This window comes from Hirundo rustica, chromosome 7 (assembly GCF_015227805.2).
Source record: "Hirundo rustica isolate bHirRus1 chromosome 7, bHirRus1.pri.v3, whole genome shotgun sequence".
In the NCBI taxonomy this organism is placed as follows: Eukaryota; Metazoa; Chordata; class Aves; order Passeriformes; family Hirundinidae; genus Hirundo; species Hirundo rustica.
In genome coordinates, this window is record NC_053456.1 from 18,256,243 (window position 1) to 18,273,664 (window position 17,422).

Genomic DNA, 17,422 nt, shown 5'->3' on the forward strand with positions numbered 1-17,422 from the left:
ATTTTGTTGGTAGTATGATGTAGTGATTGAAATGTGACACAGGGAATTCTGAGACTTGCATTCCATCCTCTAGAGTTTCCTTCCTTTGGGAATTTGAAGAATTCATTAAATAAATCTGACCAGAGGAGATTAAAACCCTCTTTCAGCAAGGTGCTTAAGTTGGATTCATAGTTAATCAAAATAATTGTGCTGGGACCATTGGTGTCTAATATTTGTTCTCACTCAAATGGGGCCTTAAAAAATCAGCCATCTAAAATGGCAGCAGAATAAGTAAAGGATGCTGATGAACAATTTCCAAAAAGCATACTATTCACAATATTTTAAGAATCTATTTCTTTCTACTTCTGTTTCTTCATTACTATTCCTGTTATCCTTTTGATTGTTTGAAAAGCATTATAATTCAGTGGTCTGGTTTAGTACTTAAGTAAGTCCTAGACACATTCTTGTTATTTCTAATCCATCAAGAGTGCCCAACAGCTCCTTTATTTTCTTTATACCAGTCTAATGAGGTCAGAAAGGTCAGAAGAAACTAGCAAGAAGGGTCAGAGTGGCTTATGCAAGGGTCCTTTTCTGTAGGCTGATATTCAGCATGCTGTGAATGGGTCTGGCTATAGTATTTGCATTCTGCAGTGAAATAATGACATGAGCAATTTGACAAGTAGGCTTCATTATCCTTTCCCACAAAATGTATTTCCACAACTGGAGCAATTAGTAGGGATTATCTTTGAGAGGAGAAATAAATGGCTTTTAACCGTTTCATGTGTACTAAAATACTGCTAGATTCTTTAAATTTTTCCCATTTGGAGAATTTATTTTGTCTTTTAAATACAAGTGTCAGGGTATCACCCTGTATCACAAGAAACAGTAATTCCCATCCACTTACTGGTCTAACTTAGAAATAGTATCCTAAAGTTCATATTAGACTTAAATTTCCAAGACCTGACATTAAAATTTTCCTTCCCCCCTCCCCCACCTATTTTGCTAAAAGTGCAAAATATTCTTTTCCTGTAATTGTTTTGACTTGTCCAATGGAACAGGTTCTCTCTAACTGGTGGTCTTGAAGCAAACCTTTTACTTGCACGGTGATTTTTTGTTTTACTTTTTTCAAATGGAGATGCTAGGTATGGAAAGTCCCACAGAAGTCTTTGTTACAAATGGATTTCAGGATGCAACTGATCATGCAAACTGATTTCACATCTCTTCTGCTAGTCCAGTGCTAGTAGTTCAGTAGGTACTTCTTTTTACAGAGAAAAGTTTTGCAATACAACCATTAGTTAAAGTATTAATAACACCTGTACACTGAAAATAAAAGCAGTGTAGCATACAATAAGTGCTTGGCATCCTTTTCGTTACCAGTCTTTTGTTCCTACTGCTGAATTGTATGGAGTCTGGCTATGGCTTGAGAGTCCTCACTGGTTACCCATGGTCTAGTAAAAAATTCCTCTACATTTTATTAGACATTTATTATGTGGGAATCTCAGCTTTTGGTTTTGTGTTCTGAAGACTTTGGCTGATGTTGGATAGAGACCATGGTGTTGGATATCCCTGACAGATTCACCTTATTTGTATGCGTGGAACGAAACACTGGATGTGCAGACAGGCAGGAATTTTCATTTCTAGTTCAGGCTGTATTTGACTCAGCTGTCAGCTTGTCTAAAGTTTGGGTTTTGGCATTTCCCACACCCGTGGATAGCAGTCTGAGGTCACTGGTATATTTTCACCAAATTTTCTGATTTTTTTTATAGCAGAGTGAAGCCTTTCAAATCTTGCACTTCTTTCTCAGTGCACTTTGCACTTTGTGAATTTTGCCACTGCATTTGCTGGAGGGTTAGGATGAAAGGGAATCCCTTTTATTGCTTTTTCTTTTTTAATGGGTAGAATTATGATCCTAGCATAAATTGGCTATCAGTGCCTCAGTATAGTATTTCTGGTATTTTCATTCAATTAATTTTTCTGTCATTCATTTCCTTTAGGACCCATGTGCCTTATTTTCAGCACATATATATTAGATAAAAATATATTTCTTAAATCTCAAAATAGACATTTTGGCCTCATCTTTCACAGTTCGTCTTCAAGAATTTACTGTATTTCATCTTCTGAAATGTTGGCTTGCCTGTGCTTTTTTCCAATCTTGGTTCTTTTATTCTTCTAATTGCTACTCAGTTTATTTTTGAAAAGTCATTTTATTCCTTCCATATCTTACAAGTTTATAGAAAGTTATATTTTTAGTGGCCTTTCCATTCCCATCTGTACTTTTTCTGGTTAATTAAAAAAAAAAAAATAAAGAAGAGCTTCTGTATAATGTCTGTGCTGACAACATATGTATTCTTCTCAGATTTTTACTGTAGGATTGTTTTTCAGTAAGCAGTTTGTCTCTCCTCCAAGACAGTTGACTGAACTCAGCTGTGAAGCAAAAGAAAAATCATATGCAAACTTTTTAGCAATTTCCATCTCAATATCACAAAATCCTGGCCTTAAATAATGCATTCTTGCTCTGTTCTCTCGTATATATCAATATTGCTTTAAAAGTGATGTTACTTTGCCCTGCTGAGGCATCTATTTGTATCCCCATTAGCATCACTTTTTACTGTCAGAAATCAGCTTTCTTTGTCTCTGTCTCTTGAAACAGGCAAGTTTTTGGTCTTTTCCTGCCCACTTACCAGTTAGGGTTCACTAATATTGGTAACTTTCAAAATTTTTGAATCCTATGCTGTTTCAAATGTTTAGGAGAAGTTCCTGCAAATGTATTTAATTGTTTTTTAAAATATCTTTTAACACTTGCCTTTGTCATTATGTGTATAAAATTGTCAGTTGTAGTACAAAAATAACTGTTACAAGATGACAAGTGGTAGATCTTTGTTTTCTCTGCGATGCTAGAAGACCTAGGTCTTTGAATCCATTGTTGCTTCCTGCTTGACACTTGAGATACTTAGCTTCCTAGATTATATATCGGGTTATATATAGCTTTTGAGGTTGTAAATGCTGTCATTATTGTGGTATACTAATGTAAGGCATCAAGCAAGGTTTGTGAGGAAATTAGCATTTTTTAATTAGATTAGCTTCTACAGCTAGAAAAGTAGGCAGGCTTTTGTGTCTCTGACCCCTTTCTCATGTCCTCAAAGGGTTTGGTTTTCCTACTCTTCTTGGTTTGTCTACTTCCAGTTTCTGCTGTTCTCTCCAAACTGCCTATGTCATTGCTTGACACACTGAATGTCACGACAAGGCTGGCAGCTGCTGGTCTGGGTCTGTTCCTGTGTGATTATGATCATAAAGCAATTTTTGAGTTGTTTGCAATTTTGCAACTACAGAAAAGAATAGGAAGATCAGCACAGAGCATGTACCAATTTGCTGTTGTGAGTATGTAGCAAGCTAAATGTGACAGCTTTTCAGGAATTCTCACAGTGCTGGAGATAATAAGAAAAACTGCAGGATACACTCTGCACAGTTACAAACTCATTGCCATTGTAAATGACATAGAATATGTTTTCTGAATGTAAATGGGCCACTCCTGTCTCTCAATCCAAGACATCCGGGGCAGTGAGAATGTCTTTTGCTCTGGAAAAGTAGAACACTTGGCACCAGCAGATCTTTGTATTTCTTGAAATATTAAATGGCTGAAGTCTGCATTTGCAATTCTGTCTGCTAGAGGCTATGTAAGAGGACATAGGGCAGGAGAGCAATTCCAGGCCAGCAGCTAGAACAGTACTAGTGTCACTGAAATCTGCCCACCCCAGAAGATGGAAAGAGAGAGCCAAGGATCTTGACTCTCACGGATCTGCTCTTCAGTCACAAAACTGGTGAGTTCCCCTATGAGCTTGGAGCTGTTGATGTGGTAAAAGTCTGTTAACAGCAAATGACAGCTGATGCTGTCAGCTTGCACCTTTGCTGTGACCTGGAAGGTCCAAACAGACACACTGACTACGCTATTTCTAAATATCTGACAAACCTAGTATTATCTCAACTTAATATAGCAGAAATAAACATGGTCCTCATGTTCCTAGAAGGGAAAATGTTATGATGGAAATGATATTACCCTCAATGCCGAAAGATGTTAGGCCAAAAGAGTTAATCTCTTTGAGAAGTCACAGTCATTGCAGGGATGCCAAAAACCACACTGAGTTGGTAATTGCTTCTTTCCTGCAACACAGGAAACTGTCAGATGATGCAACTTTGTATCAGGTGATATCAGCGGTCCCTATAGTTCTGTCTGTCCCATAAATTTGTGATCCTAATGCAAAGTATTTGAATGTATTCCTGCTTGAAAGTCTAATTTATTTTTTTAAGAAGTTCACTGGAAAATATGTTGAAGAATGATTTTAAAAGGGGAAAAAAAAATCCTCCTCTGCAAGTGCACCAACACAAGAGGTTGCAGTCTTTAGGGACGGTGGTCTGACATCCTCAGCCCTTGGCTGTTGTACTGCTTGTCAGGGCGATAAGTGGGTCTACTTAATATTGTGAACAAAAAAAATCTAGCTGAAACAGTAAGTTCTGCAGCTGATAGGTTTCAAGCAGTTCAATTAAAAAAAAAAAAAATCATGATGGTTTCTGAAATGCTGAAATCTTGAAAGTTATTTGAGCTATAAAAATGTTCTAATTGAAGTCTTTATTTAGTTCTGATCCCTTTTAGGTAGAAATCTTAGATAAAACAGTCACTCAATAACTACTTCTACAAAAGAACTTCCAAACTTGATCATGTTGCAGGAATGTCGATCCTTGCACAGTCTCAGGGCATGTAGCTACTTCACTTAACCCTTAATGCTCTTGGAAAGTTTGACCAAAACCACACTGTTTTGAACTTTGAACACCAGCTGAAAACAGTGTAATCAAATTATAAATCAGTTCATTTTGACCTCTGAAGTTATACCAGAACGTCCTGGAACTGTCCACTGATTTGCTAATGTGAATGTGGTTATTTAAATACTGATATCCATCTTCTTCCTGTATGAAAGAAATGACAGTCAGTGTTCCTTAGAAAATATATTTCTGAATTGGACTGACTTACTTTCATAGAATAGAATCATAGACTTGGGTTGGAAGGGACCCTAAATGTCATTTAATTCAAAGCCCTCTGCTATGGACAGGGATGTTACCCGCTTAGAACTGCTCAAAGCCCTATCCAACCTGACCTTGAACACTTCCAAGGAGGGGAGTTCCACAACTTCTCTGGGCAGCCTGTTCCAGTGCCTCACTACCCTTTGACTAAAGAATTTCTTCCTAATGTCTAATCTAAATCTCCCCTGTTCTAGTGTAAAACAGTTCCCCCCTGCCTATCACTATCTGCCCATGTGAAAAATGACCCTCCCTCTTTTTCCTAAGCCCCTTTTAAGTACTAGATGGTCACAAAGAGATGTTCCTGAAGTCATCTCTTCTTCAGGCTGAACAGCCTCAACTCTCTCAGCCTGTCCTCACAGGAGATGTTCTCCAGACCTCTGATGATCCTTGTGGCTCTCCTCAGGACCTGCTCTAACAGGTCTGTGTCTTTCTTGAGCTGAGGACCCCAGAGCTGGCCTCAGTTCCACGGGTGGACTCTTCTGACAGTAGAAGGGCAGAATCAGCTCCTTTGACCTGCTGGCCACTCTTCTTTTGGTGCACTTTGGTTTCTGGGTTGTGAGTGCACACTGCTGGCTCACGTACTTTCTGAAACCTTAGAATGTTACAATGGCGTAGCAAGAAGTTTGCTGTAAAAGTACAGCAGTTTAGCTTTTAACTTGATGGAAATTGCATATATATACTAGGAAAATTATTTTGGATATGAAATGTTTATAAAAAGATTTTTCATTTACTTTCTTTAACACTGATGTTAGGGCAAGTGAAATCATTATTGTGTTTTTAGGGTAGGAGAAGGGAAATTACCTGCAAAAAGACTTTTTACTTCATTAGTGTAGGCTGCTGCCATGGGAGGAGATGGGTCTGGGGAGGAATTGTGTTGTGTTGTGCTGCTAGAGAAAACCCAGCATAAGCAATAAAATTCCCATTGCTGTGCTGATGTTATCACTGATGCTGGTAGACAAACAAAGTAAATAAAAATTATTTTTAAGCTCTCCTGGATACACAAGAAATCAATGCTGGCTAAATGGAAATGGACAGAATTATTAAAGAACAAGCAGTTTCTGTTCTTTAAAGGTTGTTTGAAACAGTGAAAAGCTACCTTACAGTGTTTTTTCAGGCTTTAAATGATTGTGCTGTATGTGGGATGTACAAAGGTGGGAAGAAGTGTTGTAGCAGATTCACTTCCTGTAGAATGAGATCCTAAGCTGATGCTCAGCAATTCTAGGCAGGCACCTTTTATTTTAGAATTTAAATATCTTCTTGTCTATTAGATTGAAAGTCCACTATGTAACATCATGTATTTTATTCTAAGTAGTATGTTGAAAATGTCTTGTGCTTTAAGTTAGAATGCTTCATAAACCAACTGCTGTAAAATGTAAAAATCTATTTACATTGCTGCTTAGATATGTCTGTGTGTTAGATATATTTTCACATCTGTCTCTGCTCAAATACTTGGTTTTATGGTAGATGGGAACAAATTTGAAGATTGTAACAATAAAATACATCACTGTATGGAAAATGAAAACTAAAGAGCTTATCTGCTTCACTATGTAAGTTGAGAAGACAAGGAACGAGGTAACGTTGCTGGTTTAGCAACAGTGGTGCTTTAGGAAGGTCTGTTGATGACAAGTCCAGTAAGAAAGGCGGTCTGCTTCCATCTGGATTTTTTTCCTGTTCCGCCTGCATTGACTCCATGAACTTCTTTTTGGTTTACTACACTACGTAAAAGGGAACTAGAAAAACCAAACAGTTGGAGAGAGAAAATACTAGCTCTCATACTTGCTTCAACTATCTCCTAATTTTATTTAATTTGAAACTTTTAAGATGGAAAATGATACTATGAGAAAAGGTGTTATTAGTGACCAAGCAAGGAAAAGGGATGGAGTAAGAAGTGTTTCAGTTAATTATAAGCCATAAGTCACTTTGTTTCTTCTGTTTATGTCTTAAAATTTCTAACCACACCAAGCATAGCTCTGTGCAGTTCTGAATTACTCCTCAGCATGGGTCATGTTGGAATGTCTGAGGTGTCATGGAAACTGGATGGAGAAAAGCTAGCTTATGAAGCCATACCAGACAGCACAGGCAATTTCTTTTCAAGTATCTGCCTTCTTCTAAGATTCCACACCACCCCCCCGCCCCCTCCCGCCCGGGAGAATGTCCACTTTTCTCTTTCAAATAGAACTTACTTTGTTTTATTTGAAAGAATCCATGCTCTTCTGGCATTTTGAATGATGGCTGTATCAAGCATCACATTATTAATTATTTGCTTTGATTATTCCCATCATCTAAAGCAATAGCAGTCAAGAGATTCTTTTGCTACTTGGCTATACACCTCTCAGTACACTAGTTTGCCTGCCAAAGTTAGTATTTTTTTGATTTTGGAAGTTAACTATCAGTTCTGAGAAAGGCTGTGAAAGGAAAAAGAAATTCTATATGTTTACAGCTGATGAATATTTTTGTTTGTTTACAGTAGCTCTTCTAAAGCATACTTCAGTGCTGTTTTCTGAAAGGAAGTGTGCTCTCCACTGGGATATCAGCCTGGAAGAGGCTCATTTTATCTTGGAAAAATATTATTTATGTAAGATGTAGCAAGAATGTATCATTAAAAATGAGGTTGTTTTCAAGACTTGTGCTAAAAATCATTGGGAAGGGATATGCTATGCTATATCCCACAGTAGTATGTGTAGAGCGAATTCATTCTTGCTCTCTGCCAGTTTTTTACCCATGATTTAAAAAGTTGCCTCTGGTCAATCAGATATTAAGAGTCAAAACAAAAGCAAACTATAGCTGGTGTCCTTCAAATTGGCATGGCAGGGTAGGGGTGCTGGAAGTAGGGGTGAAGGACATCACTGGCAGGCTTACACTGACATGCCAGGAGTCACTGTATGAAGTTTGGTGATGAGTTTGCTAAAGTGCCAGAGATCCGAACAGCTGCTCACAGGCCTGCCCCTCACTTATAAGCTGCTTTCTCAGTCGGTCTGTTGGTCTGAGGATATCACCTTTCAAATAGATTTTGTCTGTTTTCATTTATTTCACTGACTAGACTCTTATTTCAAAACATAGTTGTATTTCTTTGTTGTGAATGCCATTTATGGATGAGTAATATTTTCATACTTGTGCAGTTCAGGAACCCAAAGGATGTCATTCCTCTTGTCATGGCAGGCTATGGAAATCTGTCAAGCTCCAGCATTTGGAACTGAATAGTTATCATGACACTGCTTGAAGATCCTTTAGCCGTGACTGATCTAGAGAAAGCTAGAGATTTGGGGCCAGGGTGAGGAAATTGATTTGATTAAATTATATTTGGTCTAGAAAGAAATATATAGAATTTATACTTAAGATTTTCCTACTCCAGTGTTACTGATCATAACTTTAGATTAGTTACTATTACTATTTTCTCTTAGGTGAGCATTTTTAACTCTGTAGAACTTCTGTAATGACAAAGTTCCATGGGAAATTTTCAGCTATGCCTCATCCCAAATTCAATTTAGAGGAGTTTGCATGGGCAAGGTTTACAGATTTTACCAAAGAAGCAACCACAAATCATCTATTTCCAAGCCTGAAAGCAAGTGCTGAGGCGTTTAGAGCTGCTGCTGCTGTAGCTCATAAATTGCAAACCATGGCATATGAACCATGCTGTTTGTAAGAGCTGGAGTAAAGCATACATGGTCTGCTGAATACATTTTATAAATCCCGGACTGCAAATCTTTTTTGTCACTAGCGTACTGCAAAAGTTTCAGCAAAACCTTCTGTTTACTTAACTGGTGTGGAAGTTATTACATTTCCGGTGTACCTGAAGAAACAAGACATCTTGCACTTTATTGCAAGGTACAGGATTCCAGCCTTTACAATAAGAAGGTATTGAGTGCAAGTTGTCCCTTTTTTGTTTCATGAAATTGAACAGTGCTCTTCCCATAACTGTTTTGGTTCTAATGTGGTTCTTCCAGCTATGAATCAGGATACTGAGCAGCAGATTAAGTTCGATACTCAATAAAATAATGTAATTGTATTAGGTGGAAATGATTTGAAGTTCAAATCATGGGTTTAATCTGGTTCTTGGCTGGTTTTGGGTTATTGTGTGTCTTTGGGTTGTTGTGGGTCTTTGAGTTTTTGTTTGTGGTTTTTTGTTTGTTTTTAAATTCTGTCCAAGATATGAATTTCAGTGCATATAGCCTTTATAAAAGTACTCAAGTCTAAATGCATATAGAGTAGAATAAACCAGGTTTTATAAAATTATTACTTATTAATGATTACTCAGAGCCCAAATTTCCTTAGCCAGTTCACTTTTGCTGTAGCTTCTGTGAAATGGGAAAGTATAAGAATGTTCCTATTAATTGTTTTTCTTTCAAAGTAGATGTGGGATCTGACAGTTCACCCTTATTTACTGATGGTCAGCAGGTTCTTGATTCTGTTTCCATTTGGATTCACAAAGAGCCTTTTACTTGAGAAAAGAGACCCACCCCTTTCTTACCTCAACTCCCATGGGTGGGAGAGACTGCTAAGCATTTGTGTTCTTCCACTGTTGTTTCAAGGAGATGTGAATTTGGACTCTCTTGAGGAAATCCTGGTTGCTACAGGAGGGGTATCAGGAAGTATTGTCTCATTTGAACCTTGTGGAGTTACAGGAGAAGCCTAGGTTATGGCTCCTGTGAATCTCTTGGGTGATCTATAATCACTTTTGTGGTGTCAAAAATGCCCTTCCTCAATAGTATGTTTGGGTAAAAATTCAGCAGTGTGGCTCTGACAAAGACTTCCTTCTGTTTAGTAACCCTGTGAGATGAGAGGATGGGATTGAATATAATTTAGCTACCTAAAAATGTCAACTTATATTTAGGAAATTCAAAATTCCACTATGGAGGATTGAAGCTTCCCTCCCTCCCTCCACCAGCCTTGAAGAAGTGATTAACCGAGGGTGCCTCTCAGCATGGAGACTGCTTGCTGCTATTGTCTCCTGCAGAAAAAACTCTTTGCTGCTAGCTGGTTTAACTGTATCATGTCCTTGACATGTTTTCCTCTAACCACCTTTCAGGATTTGAGGACTGTTCCATAGTGTATATAACAACACACAGAAAAATGTGACAATAGTACTGTTTTCCTGACCAATTTTTGTTCTTTCCATCTGTCAAATATTTGGGTTTTCTTTTTCCCCTAGTGCTACTGCAGCAAAAATGCCTGCCTTTTGTTTATGTCTTCCTGCATGAGCATTGTGACATCATCAGTGGTATCGCCAGGGGAAAAAAATATGCATAACTGTAGCTAAACCAGCTGTTCGTTAGCAATTCTTCTAGTCTGCTTTCATTTCTACTCATTAATGTACACACAGTAGTGTTTCCTGCCTAAGAGACATGGAAGGTTCTCAGCCACGAAACATCTGCTCAGTCCGTGTCTTTGGGTAGATGAAAATGGTGGCACTTCAAAATACACTCATTCTTGATAATGGCATTTTTTAAAAAATGAAATGAATGTGAGAGCGTAGAAGATACTCATTACTGGATTTAGTTGTAGGTAATTCTGAATCCTTTACTAACCATCTTGTATAATTCAGTGTAATCATAGAGACTGCATATCAACTGTTACAGAACCTTATTAATACAAACCGAGCAAGATGCCAAGAACAACAAAGAAATGAGTTTTGTCATTGATTTGCATGATGACACGGTAAGGCAAATGAATCTGTTAGTCATGCTTGTCCCTTCTCCCATGCAAATCGGCAGCAAAACTTCCACTGACTTTGCTAGGACTAGAATAATGCCAACCATGAGCTACAAGCTGTCATTTATTCTAATGAGAGAGATCTTAAATAGAATAAGGAGGTATTTCATTTGTGGAATGTTAATGAGAAAACAGTTTCTTTTGCTATCTCATGTTATCAAAAAGCTCTGAATTATTCTAGAGATAATTGACTGTTTTGTAGAATAGCTGCATCTTTGCAATGTTAATATTATGGATAATTGCGTGTTCGGTATGAGTTTTCAGGGTGGAGGAGAGATGTTCATTTATCATCACTAGCTGTTTGTAGAAAGCTAGCTTTAACTTAGAATATTCAGGGAATTCACTCTGCAGTAGGAATTAAGCTATCTCCAAATATTCTAGCATGGAACCCTGATACTGATAATGGATCAGTGAAAAAAAATATATTTACCATTTTCTGTAAGGGCTTTTGTAATTTGAATTTAGATATTCACTTGTTCTAATATTAAATACTCGGGTAAATATTAAGTTTTTAACCATTATAAAATGTTAATTAAATTTATAATTTTTTGTTTAAAATAAACAAGAAAACTGAAGCCAACCAACCAAACACACGCGTGCACGCACACATGAAAACAAACCCCAGAGCATCACCAACTATTACCAAGAAGAGATTAGACTTCATTGTATTACATAATTTGTCATTTGGATTTGAGAGTAATCCTTGCTCAAAGGGCCAATTCTTCTTCACCTGAGTAGCCTCACTGAAGCCAGCAAAACTCATTTTATGACCAAAGATTACAGGATAATGCCCTTGACTGATGAGACAAATTTAAATTAAGGGGCTGGTTTTTAGGTACAATTTTTTATCTGGAAGCTTATCTTCCACATAAAGGATAAACACTGGCAGATTAAGTGTTGGCAAAATATTACCTCTTTGGAATATTAATTTCAGTGTGTAGTGTGTGCAGAGCGATGCAGACAATGTGTGGCTTGTGCCACTCCCCGCAAGAAAAAATTACTTTCAACGAATCTCTTTAATTTCTTCTTGGACCAGTGTTACAGTGGGAATGATGATAATAATTTAAAAAAACAAAAAAAAAAAAATTGAGGGGATTTCCATAACAACTGCTGCCTTAATGAGCTAAAGAAGCTTTAGAATTTGTTATTCCTTCCTCATAGTAGACCTCAGCTGATAAAAATATCCGTAGCTGGTGAAATCAGTGGCATGCCTGGCTTTCTCAGACAAAACTCCCATGTGATCACACAGGCAGCCTCAGTGAGCCCGAAGCTGCTCAGCAAGCAGTAGGTAATGAGTCTTTGTGCAGAGTGAAGCTCTTGTGCCTGAACAATAAAGCATATGGTACCAGCAATAAAACACAGTGCTGGGAAATTTAAGAAGATTCTGCTGGAAGTGGGAAGACAGTGAATATGTCAAACGTTATAAAATGACGATCAATCTGGTTTGGGTCCTAATTAATAAAAACAGTGCATGGATTGGAAAAACAACAATTTGAACAGGTCAGTTGTTTTATAGATTCTTCACACACTTCAGTGTTTTAAATATAAATGGGTTTTTTGCTATTTCTTTTTTGTTAATAAAGCCAGGTTTCTTTCATTTTGTAAGGTGGGATTGGAAAGGATGCACATCAGTGTGATACCAGCTGAATAAATTGTGTAAGTTCTGTGATCAAATTCATTGTAAAAATGTTTTTTACCATTATTCCTATGCAATTCAAACTTCAATTGTGCATGAAAAATGGGATAGCAAGTAAAATTAAATTTATGCTAGATGGATCATTTACCAATATCATAAAATATTTAGTAACAACAATCTATTACTCTGCTATGTATTCAAGACTAATTCTTTCTCAGTAGGAGATCTGTAGTGTTTGTGTTTGGTTAAAAACAATGTAACATTAGAGAAAATCTAACTGTGCACTTACGCGGTTTTTTTTCCTCCACATTCTTGGAAATTTTTGGAAGTGGTGTTTTATGTTATTTTTAATGCAATTGTATACACATGGGAGTGATACATTATAACTCTCTGCATGCCTCTCACTCTAATATCAATGCAAAATATGTTATTATTTTTCGAGCAAGTAATTACTTCCCATAGTAGTTCTTAGTGAATGATGCATAATTATTTTATTTTTTGAAAACTGCTCCGAAAGATTTCTGTGGCCTGTGCTCGTCTTACAGAGGACAGACGTGCAAATTCTCGGTGGCTTCACATCATGTAGAAATTAACCATGTAAAAGTTTTAATCGTTAAATCTCTTTATAGTATTGGGGATTTTTTTTTTTCTTTCTTTCTTTTCTGAGTGCTGAAGATCGTAAATTAGATATGCTGCTTTTGGGGGAGTATTTCAGCAGGAAGGAGATGGAGCCCTTGAAAAGCGATTGGGGAAATAAAGAAACAAAACTCGAAATGTGTAGATAACGGTATGTTTTTTCATGTGTACTTATGATTTCGAGGGAGAAATGTGCTTTATAAATGGCACGTTTGTTCTGTGGCTGCGGCCGTGCGGGAGGCGCAGGGCCCGGCGCTGCGCAGCCGGGGCTGGAGCGATGCGCTCGCGGTCCGTCCGTGCGGGTTCGCTTTGTGCGGCGCTGCGCGCACAGCGCAGCCCGCGCTGCCTGCCCTCTGTAATTAAAGAAAGGGAGAAGGGGAAAGGAAGCTCGGGCTCCGGCTGCAGAGCCGGGGGCGGGGGGAGCGGGTCTCCCGGGAAACGGCCGCGGCGGGCGGGCAGCGCTCGCCCGGCTCGGGGCGGGGGGCGCGGGCGCTGCCGCCCGGCTCCGGCGTGCCCGGGGCGAGGGGCGGGGGGGCCGTGCCCAGCATGCCCCGCGGCGGGGCGGGGCCGCGCCATGCAAATGCAGGGGCGGGGCGGCGCGCCGCGCGGAGGGGCGCGGGCAGGTACGGCGGGGCGGGCGCGGTGCGGGCCGGGCCGGGCGGTGCCCCGCGGAGTGGAGCGCCCGCCCCGCGGAGTGCAGGGCCCGCCCCGCGGAGTGCAGGGCCCGCCCCGCGGAGTGGAGCGCCCGCCCCGCGGAGTGCAGGGCCCGCCCCGCGGAGTGGAGGGCCCGCCCCGCGGAGTGGAGCGCCCGCCCCGCGGAGTGCAGGGCCCGCCCCGCGGAGTGCAGGGCCCGCCCCGCGGAGTGGAGCGCCCGCCCCGCGGAGTGCAGGGCCCGCCCCGCGGAGTGGAGGGCCCGCCCCGCGGAGTGGAGCGCCCGCCCCGCGGAGTGCAGGGCCCGCCCCGCGGAGTGCAGGGCCCGCCCCGCGGAGTGGAGCGCCCGCCCCGCGGAGTGCAGGGCCCGCCCCGCGGAGTGGAGCGCCCGCCCCGCGGAGTGGAGCGCCCGCCCCGCGGAGTGCGGCGGCCGCTCCTGCCCCTCCGCGGGAGCGCGGCCCGAACACGGGACCCGGGCGAGGCCGCGGCTGCCTCCGCCGTGGCCGCGCAGCCCGGGCGCTTTTGCAGTCGGAAATGTGCTTTGGCATTATTTTATTATTTGGCCTCATTTTCCAGTTGCAAATATTGCTGATACATAAGCGAAGGTGCTTTGCAGTCCCTGCTTTAAAGCGGTTCTCCTGTACAAGGTAATTTTATATTACAATCCTGATACAGTGTGGCGTCTCAGGACGCAGGCCTGTTCATGTTTTAGACAATAGGTCAGAAAGGAGACGTAAAAGTACTTTTTCACCGTACTTAAGTGCAGCTATTTATTTAACAGGGACCCCTGGTAATATCGCAGCAACACTTGCAGTATGTACCGTAAGACTGGATGAGATAACATTGAACATGTCGCTCTATGCTAATTTAAAAGGAGAAAATATAGCAGTATACAGTCATGCAATTATCATATAATTACTATATTTGTCTAAAATGAGTACAGTGGATTTTAAATTTAAATTTATGAGGCAGTTAGGTACTTACAGTAAATGCATACAGAGATAAAATTAACAGGGTGCAGTAAATTAATAATAGGAGCATCTCTACAGAACAGCGTTCCCACTGTTACAATGGAATCACAACTTTGAAATACACCTGTCTTGTCTGTTTCTCTAAGAAGGAAACAAAAAGAACAAATGTTTTTCCTGTGGATCAGGCTCTTCATATTCTAAAACACTCCCAGTATCAAGTTTTTTAAGAAAGCTTAAAGGAAAAATTCCTGAAGCAGAAAGGTGAGCTGTGTTGCTACCAAGTTAAGGTGATTTTGAGACACACTTTTCTTTACCCCATCTAAACTCTGTTGAAATAATCATTTATGTAAACAGAATGGTGGCTGTTGAGTCTCTTTAAGAATCATAAACATAACCAAATCTGTATGTATGTATCTGGCATTTTGGAGACAGAGACGTGATTTTAATCTCTCACGTTACTGAAGTTTTGTGTTAATTATAATGTCTTTTTATACTGCTGGATCTGCAGTGTTTGGTTTGAGGATGCAGTGTTTACTGTATATGTTAGTTTTTTGGTCTCCTTTATTTATCAGAAAGAGGAATTTGCATTTATTGTAAAATACCTTGCTTTGGACAGATGCAGTAGTTCACTAAATTGAGTTTAAGTTCAATATAATTTGAAGACATGTAAGCCATGGTTTAGAGTACACAGTGGCAAATGTTCAGAAACTACTTCCAAAGCTTAAATATTTTCCTTGAGAGAGCAACAGCTGATTGTCTCATCTAAAACTTTTTACTTGTTCTTAAAATGTACTTCTAGTAAGTAAACCTTGAAGTTTAGAGTTGTTTTCCCTTTGAACAAGCAGGTGGAGAGTTACACTGAAGCAAGGCAGCTATAATATTGCAGTATTGGTAAAGGTGTCTTAAAGATAAATTTACATGCAATCTGTCAGTATCTCTTTTTGCTCTTGCTCTGAGCCAGATGTGATGCTGAGAAAAACTGGATTATAGCTGCGTCCTTTCTCAATAAAATATCCCCAAACACCATCACATTTTTAAAATGCTGATACCATTTGAAGTCCTAGCAGTGAGTTTTGATCACTTGCTTCATTGCTCTTTTGTAGCCTGTTTTGACCCTGGAAAAGGGATTAGGTGTAGATAATAGACAGCTACAACTCATCTACAAATGTACAGAAGCCGAAAATATTTATTAGGTTAAAACAGCACTGAGATAAATACCACGTCTTTAATTTTGCCATCTCTCCATAGATATGGATATGGTATTCCAGTGAAACTTGTGATGTATGGGAGATGTAATTGATACCAGAAAAAGAAAAACCAAACTGGAAAATTGTGGCCTTTTTCTTCCCTCACATTTGGATATAATTCTTTCCTACAGTTCCCCTATCTCTAGTCTTATTCCCCAACCTACAAAAGAGGTGCATTTTTAGCATTTTGGCTTCAGTTTTCCATCACTTCATATAATTTTTCAACAAAGAAATAGGGAAAATGGGAAAAGGAGTAAAAGCTTTTATTGCCGTAACAATTTGATGGAAAATTACATACTGAGAAATTAAGGATAAAAGAAAGGGGAGCCTCTTGAGTTTTTAAAGATTTTTCTATGCTTAAGTGCAAAAATATAAGCAAGGATATTTCTTGAAAACTAGCATCCATATGCATTGGACAATTTGCATTCAGGCTTTTGGATGAAAAGATACATGGCTTTTGTTTAGTACTTCATAAATAATTTCACAGAATATATAACTTGAACTCCTGATTGATTTGGGGGCTGGTTTGTATCCTGCTCTTTCATAAGCAGTAGGGATTTGCATACTTATTTCATTGTCTAATGTGAAGTAGGCAATGTGGGCTGCGTAGTATGGAGCCTGACCCTCGTCAGTCGTTCTGAGGGATACGGGCAAGAACTGCAACATCATTTACCGATCGTAGCTTCGCCATCTCCCGTAGCTGTTGGATTTCATGAGGAAACGCAAGCAGCGATACTATTATGTAGTGGAAGGCTGCGGAGTAAATAAGCCTCTGTGGTATTTGTAGCTCTCATTAGCACGCTGCCCCTTCATTACATCTGTTTATTCAATTCTGGCAAATCATTTCTGTGCATGCCTGTGAGTAAGAGATATTTTCCGTCTGCGCTGCTGGGGGATGAAGGCTGCGCGCTGCGCCCGAGCTGCGGCCGCGCTGTGGCGCCGGGGCTGGCGCGCTGTGCCTGCGGCCGCTGGCGCCCCGCTACGGCGGCTCTGCGGGGCCCGGGGGGCAGAGCGGGCCCAGGCCGAGCCGGGGATCCCAGCCCGGGGGAGAGGGCTTCCGTTTCAGACACATGGCCCCGGGCCGCCTGTGAGCGGGGTCAGGGCTGTGCGGTGTCCGTGGCGTGTCCCACCTGAGGAGCGCCTGGCTGATCCTTCTGGGGTGATGAAATAGGCGGGCGTGGTGGTGGCTTCAGGAAGAGGTTGGGTTTTTTGAATAGGTATATGAATTTGATGGTGAACCGCTCAGTGATTTAAAATCTGTTCTTTGTCGCTGTTGAACAAAGTCCACCTTAAATGTATCATGAATATGTTAAAAAGGAAGCTGGATTGCAGATGTTTTTAGTTGCGCTTCCTAAGCCATAGCCATCTCTAGTAAATGGCATTCGTGTAGGGGTGATAGGGTAAACAAAAAAACGTTGAAAGCCGCAAGATGTATTTGTTAATTGGTTTTAGTGTGGACAGTAAGTGCGAGTGCTGCTAACTTCAGACATGAGCGGTGACAGCCGAGCAGGCTATTCTCA

The 17,422-nt window shown here is 40.3% G+C and overlaps 1 protein-coding gene across 8 annotated transcripts in view; it reads left to right on the forward strand.

Annotated features, from left to right (window-relative positions):
- CSRNP3 (cysteine and serine rich nuclear protein 3) overlaps nucleotides 1–17,422 on the forward strand; it is a 99,830-nt gene that overhangs the window by 44,539 nt on the left and 37,869 nt on the right. The window contains exon 1 of one of the 8 annotated variants that reach the window (XM_040070049.2): nucleotides 12,076–12,261. The exons of 5 other annotated variants lie outside the window; for them this stretch is intronic. The gene's annotated coding sequence lies outside the window, so the exon portion shown is untranslated. Of the gene's footprint in view, nucleotides 1–12,075; nucleotides 12,262–12,405; nucleotides 12,418–14,208; nucleotides 14,332–17,422 lie in introns of those variants that run through there. 2 more of the 8 variants (XM_040070051.1, XM_040070050.1) reach the window with 2 other exon arrangements.